Genomic DNA, 26,403 nt, shown 5'->3' on the forward strand with positions numbered 1-26,403 from the left:
TCAATTTCCACTATTGGGTTTGGATAGGTTCCAATCTTTCTCTTGCAATCCTCATTTTTTGTCTCTCGTGGCTTATCTTGGGGGTACGCAACTGGGTGGTTTAACTTTGAATACTCTTTTGGTGTTCATCGTAATTCCCTCTCGTGATCCTCCTCACTGGCTTTTTCCTTTGTAGTAACAGTTTTGGTCTCCGTGGTCTCTATCGAATCTGAGTCATCCTCAGGGTCATTCATATACACGGGATACTCTCCTGTCCCTATGTTAGTCTTTGAACTAGGTTTTGAGCTAGAAGCATTAAGGGATTTCTTTCTTCGTGTTTTCTTCTTTCTCGCTCGGCCAATGGATGCAGCATCTCTCTCTTTGAGGATGTAATTTTGCTTTTGGAGCATCGACCGTGTGAGTGCATTCACTGGTGCTATGTTTATAGTTGGTGGTGTCCCATCAACAATCTCTATTAAGTTCAATGGTGTGATTTTCGGTGCGTTTGGATTGTTAGGACACTGTGCGATCAAATGATCTATGCCACAACGATTACAAGTGAGTATTGGCATTGCCAATGCACTCCCTTGACTTGTTTGCATTAGTGCAGCATTCTTTTGCATTCTAATGGGGCACTCAGCTACTCGATGTGGTCCACCACATTCGTAGCACTGAAGAGGTGGTCTCCTGGCAAAACTATTAATGTTTTGGCCTCTTGCTGCTAGCACAGTAGCTTGATATACCGGTTTGATTTGTCCCCAATGGTCTTCCATATAGTACATGGGACACTCCTCAAGCATGTCGACTCCATAGGTGATACTAGAGTCTATGTCCTCTTCGCAATCTACATAAGTACTAGATGACTCGCAACCTATTTGGTTCATAGGTGTAACTCTTGGATGAGGGGGTTGCGGTCCTAGCACTGGAGGTGGCAACGGTGTGGTTTGGACCACATTTTGGGTTCTAGGGACCATGTGTTGTAATGGCAACTGTTGCTCCATGGGTGGGGTAGGCATCAATGCAGGAACTCGAGGTGAGTCTTCCCAAGCTATAGGTGGTCTATTTTCCATGATGCGTTTAAGCATTAAGCAATCCTTCGCTTGATGGCCATACCTACCACACGCGTTACAAGTCCCGTTAAACTTTACTATGAAAGTAGGGCATTCACTTGTAGTATGTGGACCCAAGCAAATTGAGCACCGTTGTTGCTCCCTTCTTGGATATATATGAGTGTTTTGTGGAGCACGATTACCCCTAAGGCTTTCTTGGATGGCCTTGTTGAGATCTGCCAAAGTCATCTCAGATATCGTTTTCTCTTTCACGATTGGCTTTATCTTCATTGGCTCATGCCCTGACGCTTGCGAGCTACTAGACTTCGTCTCGGCGGACACTCTTTCTCCTGCAATCATTAAATTATCCTCCAATTGGATTGCATTCATGGTGACTGCTTCCCAAGTAGTGATACCTCTAATGACTAGGCCATTATAGATACTTTCATGTCGTAGTCCCCTAATGAATCTATCGATCAATTGGTTGTTGTTGAATCGCTCGTTTGGATTACATCGAGAATTCAAATTCTTTAGGCGACTAATGAAGTCTCTCACGGATTCACCTTCTTCTCGTTGGGCTTTTTGGAGCTGAGAGGTTACACCCTAAAGTACTCCCTCTCGTATGTATTCTTTTAAGAACAGTCTCCTAAGAGTAGAGTAGATCGTTTTCTCTTATACTCTTAAGGTTCTATACCAATCTCCAGCCTTTCCGCTTAGGGTCAAACTCAAAGCCTTACACTTATGTAGCTCATTGTGCTCTTCCAAGGAATCCCACACATGTTCAAAGACTTCCATATGCTTTCTAGCATCTCCGTCTCCACTGAATTTTTGTGTGAGCTTAGCTACTTGAACTGCCTTGCTCCTAGGCTCTGTCTCAGGTGCACTACGCATGTTTTCCGCAATAGAGCGACCAATAGTTTGAGCAAATGCTGCCAAATCTCCTATTTGAGCAGGTATAATGGGTGTATGTGCTCCTAGAACCACATGTGAGATGGGAGTTGGCCTTGGACTTGGCATACGCGCGGCTCTTGGGTCCCATATTTCGTATGGTGGTGTACCAGACGGTGGTCCAAAGTTTACAGGTGTGGCCCTAGGCATAGGGGGTGCCTGATATGGCATGTTATTATTAAATGGCATGGCTCCACTTGTATAAGAGCTTGGATAATGCCATTGTGGATTGTAAGCTCTTGGAATAATTGGAGGTGTAGGAGCTACATGAGGCTGAGGTACGACAGGTGTACACGATTGATACATACATGTAGGTATAGTTGGGGGCGCTGTGCTACTAGGCATCGGCGCAGTGTTAACAAATGAACTCCATGGTGTACTTCTTGTCATGCTCACCACTGGGATATGCATGGTAACCGTAGTGTCATTAAGAGAAAGATGAGCTAGATCTGGGAAGGTAAAGCTGCCACTTGTGGGCTCAGATTGTACTAAGGCTCCTGGCGAAACAACATATGGAGGATCAATGGGGCTCACTGAGGGAGTCTCCATTTGTGATAGGGTTGGTTGGTTGGCCTTTCCCGTATCCAAGAATCTCATTAGGCATGTTGAAGGCATGTTGATCCCTGTGTTCTGTCTTTCTAACTCGACAATCCTATGGAGGACATCACAGACTTTTTGTTGTTGCTCATCTATGCTAGTAGCACCCGATGTGGATTGTAGAACATCTAACCAACCCACATGATAGGTGTGTCCTGTGTACCGATCAGTTAAAGCTTTTGCTTGTAGGTCATACTCCCAATTTTCGTTTAGGAATATCCCATCTAGGCCTGGCGTGCTGGAGGTTTCCCTCAAAGTGGAAGCATTATTGCTCCCCATCGCTTGCCCCTCCGTGACTGCTACCTTGGGAGCACTCGGTTTCTCGGTTGGCATGATTGTTGTCATAGGAGCCTTTGCTTTCAGGGCTCGACTTTGTTCTAGCCTTCGTAGGTTCTCAATTTCCCTCTCCCTTGTTGGTTGCATATAGCGTTCGATCTCTTGTACTTCGGCAAGACTCCTACCATCGGGTAGTAAAACCTCAGAGGGAGATAGTCCTAAAGGATCAGGAGGTGCAGTGGATGGAACATTCACATGCACACTCTCAAGAAGCATAGGGTCTATTTTAGGCATGAATGACGAATTTACTTCTCCACTCCCTTCATTTATTTCATTAACCGCATGTTCAGAGCGAGTAGCTCTACTAAGGGTCTCTTTTAAGCAGCTAAACACAATGGACCCGGGCCGTGGGCCCATGGCATGCATGTCTTGACTTGAACTATCAGGGTTTGGTGTAGGATACCCCTCCATGACTTTGTAGTCAGAGGAAGAATCACTAGACGCGATATGAGGATCTTGGGTCGCGCTACCTTGAGTTCCGGCCGAAGGTCCAGAACCTAGGGTGGAGGAATAATGGGTGCCCGCGTAAATGGAGGCACTACCAATATTCTCGTGCTCTAAAACTCGTCCAGAGCGTAGGTTCATATGACTTGGATCCCCTAGAAGTGTCAGTGAGTGCCCGTGAAGGCTGCTCACCTAGTATTTTTGGGTGTTTTGCAACCCAAGTCTTTTCTTAATTTTTTTTTATTTTTTCATTTTTTGGTCCTTTTTTTCTGACCCAGCTATAGAATAGAACGTATGATAGCTCAAAACGAGCGTCTCGGTCAGAGGGACGTGCCGTGCTTTACAGCCCTCCGTTTGGTCACTTTATGCCCTCGGAATCCCTAAAACCGTCCATTTCTAGTAGGGAACTAGGCCCAAATTAGAAAGTCTAAGGGTGCAAGTGGGAAGAGAAGGGAGGAGAGTGGAGGACTTGCCCCACATGCTCTCATTCCCTCTTGAGGGGGTAGGGTATATATATAAGAGTGAGTCTGTGTGCAAACAGAAATTGCTAACTGCCTTCCTACTTATTCATTCATTGCGAACAAGCTAACGACTACTAATTGTGCAAAGACTGTGTGCAAACAGAAAACACAACATTATGCAGAAATCACAGATTTTGCAGACAATACAGAAATTAAAAACTTGCATAAAAATAACTCATTCCTCTTCCTCTTCCTCTTCTTTCCTACTACAAACAACTCATAGGAGAAACACAAAGTGACTCTTGGGCTTAGTGCAGGGCGATTCCCCGGCAGCGGCGCTAAAAATGTGTGCTCCTTGCCGCACTGTCGAAGCAAGGGCCTTGCCTAACACTGTGTGCGAGCCATAGACAGCTCCAAGCACACAACTAGCTTAACTAGTAAGCTCAAAAGAGAGCAATGGTGTGTCACTCACCGCTCTATGCTCTTGCCGTGGAGGATTCCTCGCCGCGAAGAAGAAGGAGACGCCGCTACGTCGCGCTCAATCGCTTCACCGCCGTCGTGCCGCTGCAATGCTCGATCGCGCTCTCTCTCTCTCTCACACACACACACACACATACACACACACACAAGGAGGTGAAGAAGAAGAAGATGGAGATGGAGATGGAGCAAGATCACTCTTCTATTGCACAAATGAGAGAATGAGTGAATTTTAGGTTTAGTTGGCTTTTATATGAGCTCACCCCATTCACACTTGGGCGCCCATGCTTAGCCAACTAATACCTTGAATGTCCCAGTTAGAGTGCACCTCTCATCGGCGATCACTCTTACCCTTTTCCTATTGGACCGACAAGCCCGGTACCTGACTCTTCCAAATAAATAATACAATGTCCACCGTAGGTTACAACGTCCGTCTCGTAGGTGATAGGGTGTCCGTGAGCCGTGAGGGTTAACAAGCTTTCTAGATCTATCCGTCAAGGATGTCCTTTAGCAGCATATCTGTATCTCTTTGTGGGAGAGACTATGTCCGACTTTCTTCGTGCTCAGAGTCATGCATTTCGTGGCTTGACCATGCCAGTACCTACAGCTCCAGACCTCATCGATCAGGAGTTTGCTCATGACACTATGCTCATGTTGCGCTATTTGCTACCTGCTCTTGATGCCATGCGGGAGGCCCTACAGGCTTTTACATTGCCAGTGGTGCACGCATTAACTGGCATAAATCCTATGGGTTACTGGTTGGCAGTGATGACATACCTACTTGGGGGGTAGCTGATGGTTTCACATGGCTACAGCCGGGTCAGACATGCAGATATCTAGGCTTTCAGGTTGGATTTGATGTTTCCTCACAGCAGCAGTTTGCACCCGTACTACAGTCTATTCACAGGAAGCTATGCCATTGGTCTTCACGTCGTCTGTCGTTGGCTGGCCGTGCATTGGTCTCCAACCAGGTCATTCTGGCTACAGTATGGTATACGGCCTCTTGTTGGATGTTACATTCCGGTGTGATAGCTCAGCTCCGCCGACTAGTGAGGAACTTTTTATGGAGTGGCACAGATGGGACTACTGATACTCGTACTCGAGTTCGCTGGTCCACGATCATTCGTCCTAGGTCAGAGGGAGGCCTTGGCATTATTGATCCAGAGTTACAGAGCTGTGCACTTCTTACCAAGCTTATTGTTCGGGGTCTTTTTCCCGGCCAAGAACCTTGGAAGATGCTTCTTCAGGCCGCTCTTTGCACAGTGGCTCCACGACTCGGCACTAGAGACGGTCATACTTGGCATTCAGGGTATCGTTTTCTCTTTACGGATGCCCCCTTGTCCACCTCCACCCTCTCACCCTTCCTCCGATCGCTCCTTCAGATTTGGGTTTCCATGTGACGGGCTATCATACGCTCACCTCCCTCATGTCGTGAGGAGATTGAGCGCCAACCTCTCATTTGAAATGCTACAGTTCTTGATTCTTCAGTTAATCCACCTCGTCAGCTTGGAGAGAGGACTCACATTGATTGGGCTACTTGGGACACTGGCCTTGCTGCCTCTATGTAGTTGTTTCATGAGACACGTATGTTGGATGCAGATTTTGTGGCAGAACATTATGACATTGGTCACGGGGTGACAGATAGACTGCTTGAGATTGATTTTGCCGTTCCTTCACATTGGGATGCAGTCATGCGAGGTACAGTTCAGATGCCCCTCCATTGTGGCTGGGAAGGCCTCTTTGATCAGAGCACTCTCTTATTAGTTCGTTTAGACACCATGCTGTTCGCAGTTGATACTGACTACTCTCAGGGGATTCATGCTAGATTGACATATGATGCCACCTCTCCACCACTTATCTCCCCCGGCGCTCGATGGGAGGCTATACAAGTAGTTCGCTCACGTGGGAAGCGTCGTTGTGTTGACCCCTGTTTTGCTTCCGCTGATGCTGCACTTTGGAGGCTTTGGGTGTGGGAGGGTCGTGCCCTATCTCAGCTTTATTGGGACCCAGGAGAGTGGCATTGGCCTCACTCTGACCCCACTGGTGCAACTGTATCATTCTTTGAGTACACTGTCAGGATTGGAAGGTTAGCATTGATGAGACAGCAACCAGAGCAGCCCACTCGTATACGTTTCTGGTTACATTCCGGCCTCTCCCATGCCTATCTGCAGTAGTTTTGGTCCGCCATCTGGGATTTACATGCGGCTCATCGTATTTCTTTTTTCATGTGGATGATTTCACATGCGGGACTTCCAGTTGGGACTTGGCTAGCTACTATGGGTCATGATCCGTTATGTACTCGCTGTCCTTTGCGACTACTTGAGTCACCTGCACACTGTCTTTGGTCATGCCCAGCTTCCCATGTAGTGTGGCTTGCAGTTTGCTTTCTACTCAGCAGAACAGGTGTTCAGCATGGATTTCTCACTTGGGGATCTATCTCATGGTTGATGCCGATGCCCAGCCTGCATCTTTTCTACGAGGGCTCACAGATCCAGCCTTCATGCTTACCTCGACTAGTTATCAGCGAGGGACTTTGGCTATGATACCACATATTGCTTGGCAGGGGGATTCTCAGACACGTGACAAAGTTTTTTCAGTCATCACTAGTATTACACTATGGAATGTTTGGAGAGCTCGTTGTCTTCACATTCTAAGTTCGGCTCCACAGCTCCTTTAGGATATCCTCACTGCCATTTGGTTGGACATCATTCACACCCTGATTTGGCAGTGGGATTCTTCCTCAGGTACATCTCGAGCAGCCGAGGCTCGCCAATTTTCCTTCCTTCGGCGTTGGGCTCGATCCCCACTCTTCTTCACACTGACAGGTGGTTAGATTACTTGGCATTATGCCCCTCCTCAGTGGTTTCTCCTCCACTCATCACACCGACCACCATGAGATTGTTCTAGTCGAGTAGTCACTACAATGGCTCTCCTCCTTACATTCAGCTTGTACACCCCACGTGATAGGCTATTTTGGCATTCGCTGGGGATTATATTGTACTTAGTAATATACAGCCCTTACTTTTTCTAAATAAAAAATAAAAAATTTGTCAGTATTGAATGCTTTGATCAATGCCATGTGAGTAGATTTTTGATTTCAATGTTTTAAATTTCCAAAGTAGATGGTATCCATAGATCCAACAGCAAAGGTAGATCCCCCTACCACAACGGCCTTGGTCTTAGAAGCTAATTAAGAAGAGGATTTGACAAGTGTTCTGTGTTCTCATATCAGTAATGCCGAAGGATGATATCAACAGGATTTGTGGAGATGAGGGGCGGGTTGATGCCCTTATCTTAGAGATATCTAGCAAGATTTTTAAGGAGCATCCATAATCAGATACAGACATAATAAAGCACTTTATTCTTACTATAATTGGTAATATGCCAAAAGTATCCCCACAGACCTACAAGATGATTGTCCCCCATCTATAGTCCTACCAAAGCTTGAGCATTGGAACATCAGATGGAAAGGCAAGAAGGAGAAGTTGTAGCGTGCTAGATTCATTGACACGCAATTCATCCTTAGCAAGAGGATGAGATATGAGCAACCAAAGCCAGCATGAGTAGAGGGTGTTGGAACTTCTAGTATTGCGGGCTTAGCACCTAAAGAAACACCTTCGCATACGCACAAGAAGATTTAGAAATTTTCTCATGTAGGAAAGGGGTGTCTTTTTTAGTGTTTTTCATACAATGCATAACATCATGAGCTTCTGCTCAAGAGGCACTGCATACCTAGCTAGGTCCAATTGGGGGCAGGGGACCACCGGCCCCCCCAATGCCTCCCTCACAAAAGCATATGATGTTGAGGTAAGTCACAATGTGGGAATTATTGTGAGAATTTGTCCAAAACTTCTTGTGAATGGTGTTGGAGCGTAGTGCATCAAACTCCAGCTGCAGCTTCACTATTGGTATTCCAAATGACACCATTACCTTATTGAGAGAGATTGGGGCATGATAGAGTCCACGAGGTGTGGATAACTGGCATCTCTTTCTTACCTACAAGTGTCACTTACTGTGCTAACTGGGCATAAAAAAAGTGTACAATGTCATTGCCAATGGACCGCCATACACAACGTCGAGCATAAAATCACAAAAGATATATAACCTATTATGAGGATGCGTTAGGGGTACTATAGCCACGTGTATCATGAAGGTGTCTCAAACTCAAGCACATCCCAGCTCAAAAAAACCTCATGCTGGTCCCTCTTAAATAGGCTACACAGACTCAAAGACACTAGCCATAGGCTCAAAAAGGGCTCTTCCAGAATTGAGTCTAAAAAATAATCAAAAAAACTGTCAAGACTAGCCAAATATGGCTCCACAAAAGTCGTGCATAGGTAGTATCCACAACATACGTACATAGAGTCTGCAAATGAAAAAATCCCTTGCTAGATCAAGCTCTCAAGAGAGCAAAAAACATAAACGGTGATCTGTATTCCCAATCTGTGCTCAAAAGACCTCTGAAATTACCTCTCGATCAAAAAATGTCCGTCGACCGGGTCTCCAACGCATACACCACCTGTAATGTCGATGTTGACAACTCCGCCTCCGAGCGAAGTGCTCGGGAAATGCGTCTCTCAAGAGATTGTGAGAGACACTGTAAGTGCATTCTTTGACATACACTCCCACTAGAGCGTAATGGAGTCGATGGTAGGTGTGTGAAGTTGGTATGTGTAGATAATCGTGTGTATCAAAAGGAACATGAGTGAGCGTATCAAATGTGTCAGGGAGGAATGTGTAGAAAGTGTCATTGTCGAAGGTGATACTGTGGCTGTTTGCGGGAATGGGAGGAGTATTTGGAAATGTTTCCAAGAATCTCCGTTGTCAATGTTGAGAAGCGTGCACGATGCCAAAAAAACCACCTCCGGCGTGCCAAGGATGGGCCACCACCTCCGTAGAAGTCAGGCTGATGCCGGGGGATGTGTCCGGGCTTATCCGTATGCCGCTCTTGGTTACGTCGCTTTTGCTTGACTTAAAACCGCTTTCACAGACACTTGTGTGGCTGCTTTGGTGCTATGCTTCATGGCCATGTGAAGAGGGTCTTAGTATCTTTTAAACACCCCAACATCTCATGTCTAGGAGGATTTTATTTTTGTAGACGTGATGCCGTCTATTGAGTTATGACACAGCCGCGTAGGCCATATGAGCCAAACAAGATTGGAGACACTATCTCATTTTGGTTACTTGTTTGTCTTGTCTTATCATGATTTTTTTGTATACTAACATTGTATATATGGAAAACAAACTAGGATAGTGCACTTGCCATTGGGTAAAAAGCGGATAGAATCCTTAGAGCTTGTTCATAGCAATGTATGTGGTTGTATGCGGACCAAGTCTCTAAGAGGGACTAAATATTTTGTGACTTTCATAGATGATACTACAAGAAATGTGTGGATCTATCGTTTGAAAGATGAGAACGAAGTCTTCTTAGCATCTCAAAAGTTCTTAGCACTTGTAGAAAATTAGTCTAGCCACAAGCTAAAGAGGTTGCTCACTACTAATGGTGGAGAATACGTCTCCAAGGCAATTGTAATTTTTTGTGCAAAGAGAGGTGTACGCCGGGCAGTTAACTGTTCCATACACACCTCCTCAAAACAATGTTGTTGAGCACATGAATCAAAAAATTCAAGAAAGGGTCACAACAAGGATTTACATTGCTAATTTGACACAAGGTTTTGGGCAAAAGCTGTATTGACAATGATGCACATCATTAATCGGTCACCTAGTACGCGATTGAACTATGAGATTCCAGAGGAGGTCCAAAAAAAAACCACACTTCAATCATTTGCATGTCTTTGGCTATGAGGCATATGTACATTTGCCGAAAGAGCTTCGTAAGAAGTTGTATTCAAAGTTGCACAAGTGTATCTTCGTGACATATGGTATAGATGGAGACATAGAATATCGTGTCTGGCACCCAAAACCTTGGAAAATCATACATAGTTTACATGTGTATTTCAATGAGTCAAAGATGCATAGATAGCCATTGGAGGGATCGAGTACAAAAGGGTCACTTTTGAGAATATAATCTGATTGATAGTGAAAACAACTCAGGGAGCTAGTGATGTACCTACCACTAGTGATGCTCTACAGAGAGAAGAGAGAAGCAATCAGGCCTTAGACAATCTAGTAAGGCCTCACATCCACTCGAGCGATTCCAATCAGGATTGGACTATATTATTTTGATTGACTGCAGTAGTGAGCCAAATTGCTTCCAAGAAGCTATGCAAACAAAACACAAGCTTAGCTGGGAACAGGCTATGTAATCTGAGTATGACTCAATGGTAGCAAATGACACTTGGGGCTTGGTTGACTTTCCATAGGGCTAAAAGACTAGATTGATTGCAAAGGGATTCGAGCAACAGAAGGGAGTTGATTTAAAAGAAATCTTCTTACCAGTGGTCAAAATGACTACACTATGTATCATGCTTGGACTTTTAGCCATTGAGCACATGGAGCTTGTCCAAATGGACGTGAGGACTGCTTTCCTTCACAAGAATCTTGAAGAGGATGCATACATGAAATAACCTAAATGTTTTGAGAAGCCAAGTAGGGAGGAGATAGTATGTAAACTTTAAAAAAACACTTTATAGTGTGTGTTAGAGTTTAAGGTAGTGGTATCCAAAATTTAATGCTTGCATGAGGTCTCAAGGATTTAGAAGAAGTCAAGAGGATCACTGCTTGTATACAAAGAAGCTCAATGATGGTTCGCTAATCATTCTTATCTTATATGTCGATGACATGCTTATTTTGTAGGAAGTCCACTTAGAAGATTGCAAATTTGAAGAAGACGTTGAGCACAAATTTTGCCATGAAGGATTTGGAGGAAGCAAACCATTTTCCTCGTATGTGTATCAAGAGGGATAGAAAGTGTGGTATTCTTGAATTATCTCACGAACCATATATCCAAAAAAATATTGCGACATTTTAATATGTAGGGGAGGAAAGCACTGAGTATCCCAATGCAAGCATATTTATAGAGATTGAGAGACTGCTCATCTTTTGTGACTTGTTTAAGTACAATAGATAATTTGTAGTTATTGAGTTTGTTAGTATTGAATGCTTTGATCAATGTCATGTGAGTAGATTTTTGATTTCAATGTTTTAAATTTGTAAAGTAGATGGTATCCATAGATCCGACAGCAAAGAAAGATCCCCCTACCACAACGGCCTTGGTCTTAGAAGCTAAGAAGAGGATTTGACAAGTGTTATGTGTTCTTATATCAGTAATGTCGAAGGATGATATCAACAGGATCTGTGGAGATGAGGGGCGGGTTAATGCCCTTAGCTTAGAGATATCTAGCAAAATTTTTAAGGAGCATCTAGAGTCAGATACAGACATATGAAAGCACTTTATTCCTAGTATAATCGGCAATATGCCAAAAGTATCCACGGACCTACGAGATAATTTTCCCCGATCTATAGTCGTACCAAAGCTTGAGCAGATGGAAACGCAAGAAGGAGAAGTCACAGCATGAAACATTAATTGGGCATCAACAAGAGTGTATGTGGACGTGCAGCTGATATTTGCACATCTTTTTTGATGAAGCGAAACATGTTACAATCTTTCTGTGCAATGTAAAATGATGGTGGCCTTTTTTTTTGTTTGCAAAACTCACAATTGTGAGTGAATTATATTGATCATCTCAACAAATTACAAGAAATTTTCATGCTCGTGCTGAGCCATGACACCATCCAAAGACCAAACTTACATCAGCTATCTGGGGAGCCACCCCTAACGAGTTGTCCCCATGCCCTTGATACACCAGGTTCATTAACATGTTCCTCACTAATCTTCTGGTTTCATGATTTTCCCCTTACCTAAGCATTCCGCTGACAACAAGGCACAGGTAACCCTAGACTAATCATCCGAGTTTTTCTTGCACCCGAGCCTCCATATTAGCTCTCTGCTTTCTTGCATAATTTTTGCGAAGCTTGCCACCTGAGGAACTCCTTCGAACACACGGCGGTTCCTTGTTTTCCATACATTATGTAAAAAGAAAAACCTGATAATTTGAGTGCAAATGAGGATGCCAGGGCTACCCAAGTTCTTACCTCCAAGTAGTAAATCAGTCTTGAAAAAGTCAATTTTCCATGTTCTTTGGACCCACTTGCAAATTTTTCCTGTACGGCCTCTGATAGTTGGGCATTCCATAAAAAGGTGGGTCAGATCTTCACTAGCCATCGTTCATCCCAGGCATCAATCTGTCCCTATCCCTCTCTCTTGAATCTTCACCCCCGTCGGAAGAGCACCCCTAATTAGTTTCCATAGAAATACCTTCATGTGATGCGGAACCTTTGGCGCCCAGATGTTCTCTATTACTTGCTCCCACCTTTCCTCCGACCATTATTTTTTCCATATCTTGTTAAGGGGGCTAGACCAATTCTTCTTTAGCATCATTGTATGGTAAATGTCTTTTGAATAGAGTTTCCATAAGAGGCTGCTTCCGGGCCATTTCAAGCATTCTAGTCAAACTCTAAGTCACAGATTGGCATCATTGCACTGTCAAGCTCTTTCATCACTTTGTTGACTAGCAAAACCTCCAAGCTATTAAGTTGGAATTGGGTTACTAGAAGTTCAGTGGTTTGCCAGCTCTTGCTATTACTGTCCCAGAAGTGCCCTAGTCGGTTCAGAACCTTATTATTCAGCTTCCTGGCTGCTTCTATCCAATAGGGATTTTGCAACAGATCTACAACTTTGGAAAGCCAGGGGACCAATGCAGAATGGAATTCTTGAAGTATTTGGTTGTTCCCCCCACTTTAGGACTCCCGTTGCTCTGTTGCATTTCCTTACCAATTCCCCTGAGCCGCCCCCCAGACTTAGTGTCTTGATTTGGAAACTTGAATGGTGTATCTTGACTTCGATGGTTTAAGTTAACATGTTAGAGTGCTATAAGGCTATGTGTCTTTAGTTGGATGTTGTAATTTAATCAAATTCGCCTATTCTAAGGCATAATTCTATGAAAATGAAAGGCTATAGTGTATTATTTGAAGTCTCTCTATGTGTTCATGTAGGCTGACACCATAGGCGATCATCATGAAAGAGAAATATGAGCCTATGAGCATTTACGATCGATGTCGCAAGGTCATGGTGTCAATGATACTGTAGGTATAGCGGCCCATTGCTCAGAATGGGTGAATACAGTGAAAAGATGTGAACCACTACGTCACTCAAGAGATGATAAAGAGCATATTTTTAGGTGTGCTGATGAGAACATAAAGGAAGGGAGATTAAATCTTAGAGGATGCAACAACCAAGACATGCAAAACAATGCAACAAACATCTAACTTGATGTCATGGGATAGCCTATTGCACCACATGGATTGTCCTCTATGGTTTGCCAAAATACTCTACATGCATTTTGTGATGAGAGAACTCGTGGACTTCAGTTCTCGAACTCCTCACCTGCTGATGAAGGACATTCATAGCAATGCAATCATAGTGATCAGGAATGAGCTCTCCTTGGCACTTGAAGGAGCTGCTATGAAGGTGCACAAGTAGAGATCTACAATGAGAAATCAAAGTTCTATCTCGGTAGATGAAAGAGTTGGAACAAAAATTAAAAAGTCAAAGTGCTACAACAATAATAAAACACCCCAATCAGTTAGAATCTCCACCCACTACTACAGAACATGGTAACCCATGTCCCCTCTGCATGGGATATTTTCACTCCTGGAGTGGATTTTTCTCATTACCATGTAGACACATGTACCATCTGTCGTTTTTGATGCAACACATGACAATGCTCAATCTGAAGTGCATCCTATGTCCATACCAAATGGACTCTAAGTTGTATTCGATATTCAAGATGTCAACAGAGTACCAAAGATTGGTGACACCCTTGAACCCTAAATACGATGACATCTTGGAGGCGAGCATTGACTTGTCCCTTGGATGATATAAATTAATGTACTCAATTTCTCTCACACCTTACATGAACCAATGTATTTTGATTCATATAGTGTATTTTTTGTGTCACATAATTATGATGTCAAAATGTGATTTCTTCTTACTTTGTTTGAAAAAAAAATAAGAAATAGTCAAACACTTGAACAAATAGACATCTATTAGAGTATATGACGCTTATTACAATGCATCAAGGTTGTCTCAATTTCTAAATTTTCTTCAATGTCCTCTGTGGTGCAACCCATCTCTACATGCATCAAATTGTCTCTATCTACATTTTCATCCTCATCATTCACGATGTTGTAGGTCCACACGGGCATTTCTTCACAATAGTCTTTAGCTTGCAATTGCTGTATAAATTGACATGACAATACATGTATACCAATTTTTTAGCCCTATTGGCAAGTAGCCTATTCCTAATAGTGATGTAGACATACTTACAGGTACTCTAGTTTCTTTCAAAGTTGGAGCTTGAAGCACACTGACCAAGGATGCACACAACTAGCATTTAAGCGTAGGTGTGTTGCCACCATTCATATCCACCACTTCCATGCCGGCTACTCTTTGGAAAGTTTTTGCACAAATTCATTGCCAAATATTCCTTTTTTGAGTTTGAACCGGGTCAAGTCTTGTACTGTAGAGGCATGGTCATTTGGATCAGTATAAAACTATTCAACAACACCATAAAAATCTTATAGGACTTCCTCATCCATGTTGTTTATGTCCATGTCCCAATATTCTGGATCCAGCAAGAAAGTGACACTATGCAATGGACTATGTGCACCTACTCATTGAGCGTGCACATACCTGGATAGGATGTCTCTCTTACTTCTATTGAATGGTGGCCTCCATGGCTTTGAGATTGGCTCCTTCAGTTTACTTAGGCTCTCTTGGACAGTCCAACATGCCATCCACACCTTTCATAGGTTGGGCATCTTTGAGTCAAGTTGTCTAACTGCCAACATTACTGGCATCATTACATTGTAAACATCCACAACATTATCCCAAAATTGATGTGAAGATAGCAGTTCTCTTATTGTCCAAATCTTGCTCTTAGTGACCTCGAATTGCCCTGCTTCCCACTTTGTGAACTCAATGCATACAAAAGTTTCCAAAATTGCATTTTTGTTCTTCAACAAAGATTCCACCATGTAGAAGTTGGTGCAAAACTTTATTTCACATGGAAGTTTTATCATTGAGGACATCCTCTGTCGGTATTGGTCAAGCACCCTCTATCGTTTCAATACACACTTAACTATCTTTCTGGCGTTTTTGATGATAACTTTAAACCAATCAGTATCTTTGCTCGCGTTCTAATCCTGAAGCATAGGTTAAAACTATGCATATTTCACTCAACAATATGCAAATGACAAAATTGGTTCTCCAAAGATCTACCTGCAGCCTTGCAATTTTTGGCATTGTCCATAATCACCTAGACAACATTATCCACACCTATTTAGTCAATCACCTCACCACAATAACTCCAGCGATGTAACTGCCAGACTTTATTTGACCAGAGCTATCAATTGCTTTCATGAAGCACTCACTACACAGACAAACTACCATAACATTAATCAGTGGGTGTCTCTAAATGTTGGACCATCCATCACGAACTATGGTACATCTAGATTGCTTTGTGGGGTTCAATATTAGTCTTTACACATTTTTTAGAGTGTTCACAAAGCATTTATCCAGAAGTTGATTCCTCATGTGATGATAAGTCAAGGGAGTGAAACCTGCACTGCACTCTCCAATCCTTTTCCAAGCTAACATCCATGCATCTCGTATGACAATAGTGAGTGATCCACCTGTGTAATATATGGCTTTAGCAAGAGCAAACTATGCTTCCTCCAAAGTAGTAGCTCTAAAGCTAGCCTCCAAATTGACTTTCCTACTTCTTGAAGACGCAACCATAAATTTTACGGAACTATGATTTGCAAGGATAGCACCGCTTTGTTGGGTTGCATCCATGCTAGGTTGAGTAGTTTCATGTGTTGAAGTGATCCCAACCGCCTGTTCTATGGTTGCTCTCTCCACATTGGGAGCTCTATGATCAAAACTTGATGATCACCTAGGTCTCTTGTTTTTCGAAAGAAATTTTTGTAGTAAAGGTTTAAGTCGAGCAGCAGCCTCTTTTGCACCTAAACCTTTGCACTTATCGCGCGAGGAAACCTAGTATCGGCCCCTAGTAGATGATCTTGAATTCTTGAAGCTCCTCCAGACTTAGCTTCACCATAGTAATTACATTTCCATTCTTGAAATTTATATAAATTTGTGGCAAAATTCCATTTTGGACTAGGGGATTTTTCACCATTTTTTCTCTTATTGTTCAGAGTATTCGCTCTATTGTGCTAGAATTTCTTCTCAACAAGGAATCACTTGCATTGACCACATTAGCCATGGAGATTATTGTGTGCATACACACAAAAATTAACCACATTGGATTACATATGTCTAGACTCTCAATCAATGCTATAATTGTAGAATCAAAGGAACCTCTTAAAGCAAACAACAAGAAATGATATATGTCGTGGTGATGAAGAAACAAGGAGAAGTCCATCCCAAAGTAGGGGTAGACATCCATGCACTTCATCTTGCTACTTTCTATCTAGGGTAAGTCCAATCCATCATTGAACTAACAACCCAAGTTCAAAAAACTAATCACAAACTAACAAAGCAATGAAGGAATAAGTAGAGGTCCATCCCAAATTAGGGGTAGCCATCCATCTACTTCACCTTCCTATCTCCTTCCTGGGATCAATTCAGTCCAACATTGGACTAATGACCTGAGATTAGAGCTCTAATTGCAAACAAACAAAGTGATGAAGAAACAAAAATCAGTCCTTTCAAAATTAGGGATAGCCATCCATACACTTCACCTTCCTATCTCCTCCCTAGAAGCAATCCAGGCCATCATTGGACTAATGACCCAAGATTAGAGTTGTAATTCCATTTTAGTTAACCCAAAAGAAAGTTTCTTACCTTTAATTTGTCTTAAAATTTTGATTGGATTTCGTTTCTATATAGCTTGGAAAGTCTTTGGGGGGAGTCTTATATAACTCTCTCCAAATGTGGAGAATGGTGGCAAAGCAAGGCCAAACAACCGTGCTCGAGGCCAAATGTTTCTTCGATCCGTCGGGCTTTTCTATTGGCCCGTCAGATCCACCAAGTTGTCGTGCCGTGGCACGTGCATGGTGGGAACGGAAGCTAAGCCCTACAATATTATGGATTTTACGTGTACACTTTAAGTGTGCATAAGTATATGCATTTTCCATTTAGCATGCAAAAAGCTAGTCGAAGTCAGATGTGTCACTCTTGTTGGGAATGGGCTATGAACCCGGGATTTTTTGTGAACCTCTTTTTGGAGCCATGATGAAATGAGCCTATAAAACATACCTCCTATCTACTAGGCATCCTAGGTGGCATATGACATGTATAGCATGGCCAAAAGTGGCCTTAGTCATAGTATACCCCATGAGGTGTCATTCTACACATAGTAGGTGCACTTTGGAGTGATTATGGACATAGAAAAATCCCTTAGAAAAGTGGTTACGAGTTTGTTTGATGTCATCCATGATGTATGCCAATCTCTCTCTCAATTTTTTAAAGCTACTCTTGGAGGCTTATGGCGGCAAGGAGAAGATATTTGGAAACCTCTAGATATTTTTTGAAGAGAAAGATCTAGAAACTTTGAAGATAATTTCAAGATATTTTTGAAAAGGGAGACACTTGTCACACAAATCCCTTAGATATTTCTAAGAAAATATCTTCTTCAAGAGGCAACCTCACCTATAAAAAGAGCCTCTTGCTCCTCACTTGGGCATGAAGCAAACCATCAAGCAACCAAGCGCTCAAGCAATCCTCATAATCAAGCAATCACCCAACCTCCTAGCCATCTCCTTGAGGAAAACTTTCTCTCAATTTCAACCCAACACATCTTGAGCTTGCTACTTCATGCCTCAAGCATTCTATCTCCTCATTTGTAATACTCATACACTCTATATAACCTTCTTTCATCAATAAAGACGCATTGTTGGTGGCTTGCAAACGGTGTTGAGAACTACTACGCATCATATACTTCATCAAGTTGGCTACAATATCACAAGTCTTGAGGTGTGCTTCACTTCTTTGGATTAAGCTTGTGTGGGTCTTTGTGTGTTGATTGTCTCTCTTATCTCTTTCCTCCATTGTTTGGATGGCTTTATGAGCTTTCTTATTAGATGAATAACCCAGATGGTGTAACTTTTCACCCCTTTCACTTCATGCAACATATTAGAATTAACGTTTGTATTATCCGTAAAATCCACTTCCAACAAAGAATTGTGTTACTCTTTGGGCCGGAAAGACTGCAAGAAATTCTTCTTTCTCCACGTCCTCTTATTTTGCCACTACTAGACTACTCTAATTCTTTTGATGTGCACATATTTATTCTCCTCTAGGGGTTGAGTCTTGCTTTCTTAATATTACTATGAACCAAGAAGACTTGTACACACGGCTCACTCCTATTTCTAGGCAAAATATCTACATCTTTGTAAGCACTAAGTTACAGTTTCAAAGAACCATTCGCAGTCTATTTGGAGCACAACGACTTGCTGTTATAAATGCATCAGTGAACCCTTTCATCTTACCTTTGATTAGATACGATCAAAGCCTTGATGTTTTCATCTTTGTTTTGTTTTGAGGGTTTCACGTGTGCGTATGTGTGTGTCTGCGTGTGAGATTCCAATGGCTACACACATTGTATTTTCTACAAACACTAAGCTTGCTTAAGTGAAAAGCTACATAGTCCCCCACTAACCCTCACAGCTAGAGGCCCGGCGCCTTCCTGGCAAGACCGCCAACTCTTTGACACACTTTTTGGTGAACCCGACGTGAACTTTGTTAGGGTGAGTTAGTGGGGATCTGCAAGCTACTTCAACCATGGGTGATCATCATCCGCAGCAGCAAGGTATGCCTTTTGATCCCGCTACAATGCAAATGTTTCAAGCATTTGCCTTGTTTATGCAACAACAACATGCTACAGAAAGACGAGAAGTGTCAGCAACCAAAGCTATTCAAGTAGTGGTGCTCAAAATGGATTAGTTTAATGGGAAATATGTGACAAAGTATCTTCATGGCGATGTAAAGGAGATGGAGTTGCATCGTGTGCCAGAAGATGAGATGCTCCAAAGCTTTGATCTTCTTGTGACTCCTGAGATTAGAGAGCATGTGAGAGGAATCAGGAATGAGCATGGAAGAAATTGGGAGGAGTTCAAGCTAGCGATGAAGGAGGAGTATTTCATGGAGGAATTTGAGAGAGTAACAAAAAGAAATTTCCTAGAGTGGGTAGCCAAGCCGAAGGAGGGGATCTCTCCAATAGAGCTACTCAGGGAGTTTGAGCGATGATATGCTCAACTCACAAGTATAGAGAAGGCCACACTTGACTCAGAAAAGACAGAGCTCTTCTTACAAGCAGCAGGAAAGGAGCTCCAGGAGCAATTGGAGCTACTTCTTGAGGACAAAGATGTTGAGCAGGGGCTGAAGACAGATTGGTTGAAGTTGTTGTTTCATTACAAAGGAGACGGGATAAGATGGTTTTTGGTAGTGCATCATCTACCTCCACAACTTCTAAAAAGATGGTAAAGCCTTCTTCCTTTATACTTCCAAAAGTTGATGACGCTGTAATAGATGAGCTTATGAAAGGTATGAGGGATTTAAAAGTAAAACTCACAAAGCTTGAAGAGAAGGGGCAACCATTGGCACCATCTTCAAGGCAAAAACAACAACCTAATGAAGTTTTTGTTCATAGATGCATATGGTGTGACAACACAGAGCATGCTAGGAGAGAATGTGACAGCTTCAGTGAAGCTTTGGGAAAAGATCTTGTCTTCTTCAAGGATGGGAAGATTCACTAAAGGGAGACAGGTTTACCCTTAAGGACTAACTTTGGGAAAGGAGGAATGCAGAGTCTGGTAGAGGATATGGCCACTACCCATGCCATCTCTGCATCTGAGGCATCTACTTATAAAATCAAGATTGAACCATTGAGGAGTTTTGAAGAAAATGGTAAGTTGTGGCCAAGTGCTATGGAGCTAGCAAGGAAAGGAAAGCTTACAAGAGAAGTCCTACATGAAGCAGGTGACTCCTTGTCAGTGCATTCCTATATTGTAGGACTCCTTGTCAGTAGGACTTCTCTTGTAGGATTTCATTTTGTAAGCTTTCCGTTCACTGACAAGGAGTCCACATGATCTCATCCTTGGACAACCCTACATTGTAGGGGTTAGAATGGAAACAAAGGTAATGGATGATGGTTCTACTTATGCTAGGATAAGAAATAAATATGGAAAATGTGATGTTCAATTTCTCACTGTCTGTGTGAATCATGAAAGAAATCATGACAGTCTCCCAGAGCACCCATTGCCCAGGTTGAGTAAAGAGTTTTATGATCATCAAGAGAGAATGGGTTTTGGCCAGGTACCATTGTAGAGCGGGATTACAATGGTACAAAAAGGGAAAGGTTCTCACATAAGGAGGATTTCTGTACAGGTTTTACAGGTCTAACAGAATATGGATATGTCTCTTTTCTAAAATGTGAGAACTTGAGTCGAGGTTCCCGCAAACATATACATAGTCTACAAAAGGAGTGGAAAGAGCATGGTCTGCTAGGTAACAATGAAAACATAACAGGTATGTTTGAGGAGTTTTCTTTTGTGGACACATTACAAGATCTGCAGTCTACAGTAGATTATCCTTCGCATGACCAAAATGAGATAGTGAAAGTGCGCTCACTTGAAATGTACAATGTGGTTGAGGCATTTCAAAAGGAACAGGAGGATAGAAAGCAAAAACATGAAGTAAAAGTGGACACTAAGTACAAGGTTGTGGCAAAGAAGGTAAAACCAGTGGCACTTCCTTTGCCAAAGGACTGTAAGGAAAAGCTAGAATAGGCTTCTTTGCAACCTAGTCTCAGAGATCCAAAAGGGATTGGACACATATTTATAAAGGAGTTTCTAAAGCAATTGAAGATTGGGAATGAGGACTCCTTGGCACAGGTTGAAAGGGAATGTTTTTAAGAGATGCTCTCTAAACATGGAAAATCATTTGCATTTGAGCCACATGAGATAGGATGTGTAGATCCTACCATTGTTGCTCCTATGGTGATGTTTACGATCCCTCATGTACCTTGGAACTTATGGACAATACCAGTTCCAAAGGCTCACTTACCAAATTTAATTGAGCTGCTAAATGAGAAGATCAAGATGGGTATTTTGGAGCCTTCATGCGCACAAACAAGTGGTTCACAGTACCAAAGAAGAATGGAGCTTTGCGCTTCATCCAAGATATGCAGCCGGTCAATAAAGTCACAATCAGGAATATGGGTATAGGGCCAATTGTGGATGAGTTTGCAGAAGCATGTGCAGGAAGGGCAATATATTCTATGGGAGATTTGTACTCAGGGTATGATCAATTCCAACTAGCAATAGAAAGCAGGGATCTGACTACCATGAGGACACCTTTGGGTTTGGTGAGGATGTGTACCTTACCACAGGTAGCAACCAATTTGGTTGCACATATGATGAATGGTATGAATAAGGTCTTACGTGACTTTATTCCCCAAGTAACCATGGCCTTTCTTGATGACGTTCCTATCAAAGGATGTGAAGAAAGTAATAAAGATGAATCTTTGGATTCCAAGGGGTGCCGCAACTTTGTGGCACAACACATAGATGATTGTGACAAGATCCTATCCAGACTGGAAGAGGTGAACCTTACCCTCTCAAGACAAAAGTCTGTGTTTGGAGTGAAGGAGGTGTTGATTGTTGGGCACATGTGTGGCCCCAATGGGAGACGACCTTGTCCAGATAAAATTGATGCTATTCAAAAGATGAAGGAGGTATGCATATCTGTGAGTGAAGTTCGCAGATTTCTTGGTGCATGTGTGTTTTATGTTATATGGATTCCACATTATGCACATGTAGCAGATCCTTTGTATCAGTAAGGAAAAACCAAAAGTTTCATTGCGGAGACGCACAAGCAAGGACTATAAGAAAGCTAAAGGATTTGCTACAACAAGCACCAACTTTAAGAAAGGTAAACTATGAGTGTGGAAAGCCAATAATAGTGACAGTGGATACGAGTCCGCCGACAGGAATTGGATGGACAATAGGGCAGGATGACGAAGAGGGACATAGGTATGTGGTAAGGTTTGGAGCCAAGGTTTTAAGTACTCGACAAAGGAACTACCCACAGGTAAAACGGGAGTTGTGGGGCATGGTTACAGCACTAAGGTGTGAAAAGGAGTACTTGATTGGAGCATATGTGGTTGTGGAAATAGATTGTCTGCCACTCCTTGGAATGATTACAAGCTGCTCAACACCAGACATTGTCATGCTAAGATGGATTGCCTACATTAAGTCCTTGAATCCTGAGTTCAAGCATATTGCAGGAAAAGACAACTTGGTAGCGGATATGCTATAAAGGGAAAAGTATGAGGATGAGCAAGACATGGTAGATGATAGTGAAGATGTAGACACAAAGTTCTACTCCATTAATCATGTTGAGCATCATGATGTTGGCACACCTAGTGCACTTGAGTTGTTTTTAGAAGATGGGTATGAAGGAGATTGGTTGCTTATTGGTCGTTATTTGAGTACTTTAACAAAATAGGGTGATTGGTCTGAGCACGAGTTTAAGAGGATACGCAGAAAAGCATATGGGTACTTTCTGCAGGATGGTTACTTATGGAAACATCCAAAACAGAAGGGTGCTATACCACAAAGGGTAGTATGTAACAAACAGAGTCAGGTAAAGCTCATGCATGAGTTTCATGAGAACCTATGGGCTAGACACCGTGGTGTGTGGGAAACCTTTTCAAAGCTAAAGGAAAGGTATTGGTGGAAAGGTATGTACAAGGATGTATCCCACTTTGTGGAATCATGTGTAACATGTCAAATGTATTCAAATGTCCGACATCGTGATGGATTGCACCCTACATATCCACTAGCCATACACAATAAATGGGTTGTGTATCTAGTCACCATGCCTTTAGGACTCTAGCAGATGAGGTACTTGGTTCTTGCAAGAGAAGACTTGACTAATCAGGTTGAAGGGCGAGCTTTTAAGGACAAAGACTATAGAGGCAGTATGTAAATTTCTCCTTGAGGATGTAATCTGTCGCTATGGTTGTGTGGGAAAGATAACTGCAGACAGTAACTACAGACAGAGGAGAGCTGGATGCCGAGGAAGCAAGGAATTCTTTTCCAGGATAGGAATCAAGCTTTCCCTTACCACCGCTTACAATCCAGAAGGCAATGGCAAAAGCAAAAGAGGGTATCCGCCAATCATCAAAGCCTTGGCTAAAGCTTGTGAAGGAAGAAATAGTGAGTGGCCAAAACTATTGCCATATGCTCTATGGGTTGATCGCACGACACACAGCTCAGTAACTGGCTACATGCTTGCAGAATTGATGTATGGTCAAAAGCTTGTAATTCCCATTGAAGAAAACATTCCCACATGGAATGTGCTACCTTGGCAAGATGGGCTTAGCAGAGAAGAGCTCCTTGCCTTACGTATAAGACAGCTAGAAAGAAGGTCTGAAGATATTGAGGTTGCAAAAGAAAGATTGAAGAATGCTAGGTTGAAAAGCAAGGACTACTTTGATAGACGACACAGGCTAAGAAGGAAGGTAATTAAGCAAGGAGATTGGGTTTTAGTGTACGACAGTAGTCTTGATAACCAGCATACTGTCATGTGAAAGGTTTCAAAAAGATGGTTTGGACCGTATATAGTCAATTACGTACATGACAATGCCACTAACACCCTGGTTGAATTGGATGGAACAGAGATAAAGATACCCATTGCAGGAAAGAGAATCAAGGTATTCAAAAGAAGAGAGGATAGTCATCCGGCTGATCAAGTAAGAGAGAATGAAGGCTTGGAATCACCCAGTGAAGATGAAGAAGAAGAAACTCCAAGAGAGTCGAACCTGCAAACATTGGTTGTGGCACATACAGGAGGATGTGCAGGTTTAGAGGGGGTGGATGTCGTGCCGTGGCACGTGCATGGTGGGAACAGAAGCTAAACCCTACAATATTATGGATTTTATGTGTACACTTTAAGTGTGCATAAGTATATGCATTTTCCATTTAGCATGCAAAAAGCTAGTCGAAGTCGGTGTGTCACTCTTGTTGGGAAACGGCTTCGAACCCGGGCTTCTTTGTGAACCTCTTTTTGGAGCCATGATGAAATGAGCCTATAAAACATACCTCCTATCTACTAGGCATCCTAGGTGGGCATATGACATGTATAGCATGGCCAAAAGTGGCCTTAGTCATAGTATACCTCATGAGGTGTCATTCTACACATAGTAGGTGCACTTTGGAGTGATTATGGACCTAGAAAAATCCCTTAGAAAAGTGGTTACGAGTTTGTTTGATGTCATCCATGATGTATGCCAAGCTCTCTCTCAATTTCTTAAAGCTACTCTTGGAGGCTTATGGCGGCAAGGAGAAGATATTTGGAAAAAAATCTAGAAGTATTTCTTGAAGAGAAAGATCTAGAAGAACCTCTAGATATTTTTTGAAGAGAAAGATCTAGAAACTTTGAAGATAATTTCAAGATATTTTTGAAAAGGGAGACACTTGTCACACAAATCCCTTAGATATTTCTAAGAAAATATCTTCTTCAAAAGGCAACCTCACCTATAAAAAGAGCCTCTTGCTCCTCACTTGGGCATGAAGCAAACCATCAAGCAACCAAGCGATCAAGCAATCCTCATAATCAAGCCATCACCCAACCTCCTAGCCATCTCCTTGAGGAAAACTTTCTCTCAATTTCAACCCAACACATCTTGAGCTTGCTACTTCATGCCTCAAGCATTCTATCTCCTCATTTGTAATACTCATACACTCTATGTAACCTTCTTTCATCAATAAAGACGCATTGTTGGTGGCTTGCAAACGGTGTTGAGAACTACTACGCATCATATACTTCTTCAAGTTGGCTACAATATCACAAGTCTTGAGGTGTGCTTCACTTCTTTGGATTAAGCTTGTGTGGGTCTTTGTGTGTTGATTGTCTCTCTTATCTCTTTCCTCCATTGTTTGGACTGCTTTCTGAGCTTTCTTAGATCAATAACCCTGATGGTGTAACTTTTCAACCCTTTCACTTCGTGCAACATATTAGAATTAACGTTTGTATTAGCCATAAAATCCACTTCCAACAAAGAATTGTGTTACTCTTTGAGCCGGAAAGACTGCAAGAAATTCTTCTTTCTCCACGTCCTCTTATTTTGCCACTACTAGACTACTCTAATTCTTTCGATGTGCACATATTTATTCTCCTCTAGGGGTTGAGTCTTACTTTCTTAATATTACTATGAACCAAGAAGACTTTTACACACGGCTCACTCGTATTGCTAGGCAAAATATCTACATCTTTGTAAGCACTAAGTTACAGTTTCAAAAAACCATTCGCAGTCTATTTGGAGCACAACGACTTGCTGTTATAAATGCATCAGTGAACCCTTTCATCTTACCTTTGATTAGGTACGATCAAAGCCTTGATGTTTTCATCTTTGTTTTGTTTTGAGGGTTTCACATGTGCATATGTGTGTGTCTGCGTGTGAGATTCCAATGGCTACACACATTGTATTTGCTACAAACACTAAGCTTGCTTAAGTGAAAAGCTACACAGTCTCCCCACAAACCCTCACAGCTAGAGGCCCGGAACCTTCCTGGCAAGACCGCCAACTCTTTGACACACTTTTTGGTGAACCCGACGTGAACTTTGTCAGGGTGAGTTAGTGGGGATCTGCAAGCTACTTCAACCATGGGTGATTATCATCCGCAGCAGCAAGGTTTGCCTTTTGATCCCGCTACAATGCAAATGTTTCAAGCATTTTCCTTGTTTATGCAACAACAGCATGCTATAGAAAGACGAGAAGTGTCAGCAACCAAATCTAATCAAGCAGTGGTGCACAAAATGGATCTGTTTAATGGGAAAGATGTGACAAAGTATCTTCATCGCTATGTAAAGAAGATGGAGTTGCATCGTGTGCCAGAACATGAGATGCTCCAAAGCTTAGATCTTGTTGTGACTCCTGAGATTAGAGAGCATGTGAGAGGAATCAGGAATGAGCATGGAAGAAATTGGGAGGAGTTCAAGCTAGCGATGAAGGAGGAGTATTTCATGGAGGACTTTGAGAGAGTAACAAAAAGAACTTTCC

This window comes from Adiantum capillus-veneris, chromosome 21 (assembly GCF_014529385.1).
Source record: "Adiantum capillus-veneris isolate H3 chromosome 21, ASM1452938v2, whole genome shotgun sequence".
NCBI lineage: Eukaryota > Viridiplantae > Streptophyta > Polypodiopsida > Polypodiales > Pteridaceae > Adiantum > Adiantum capillus-veneris.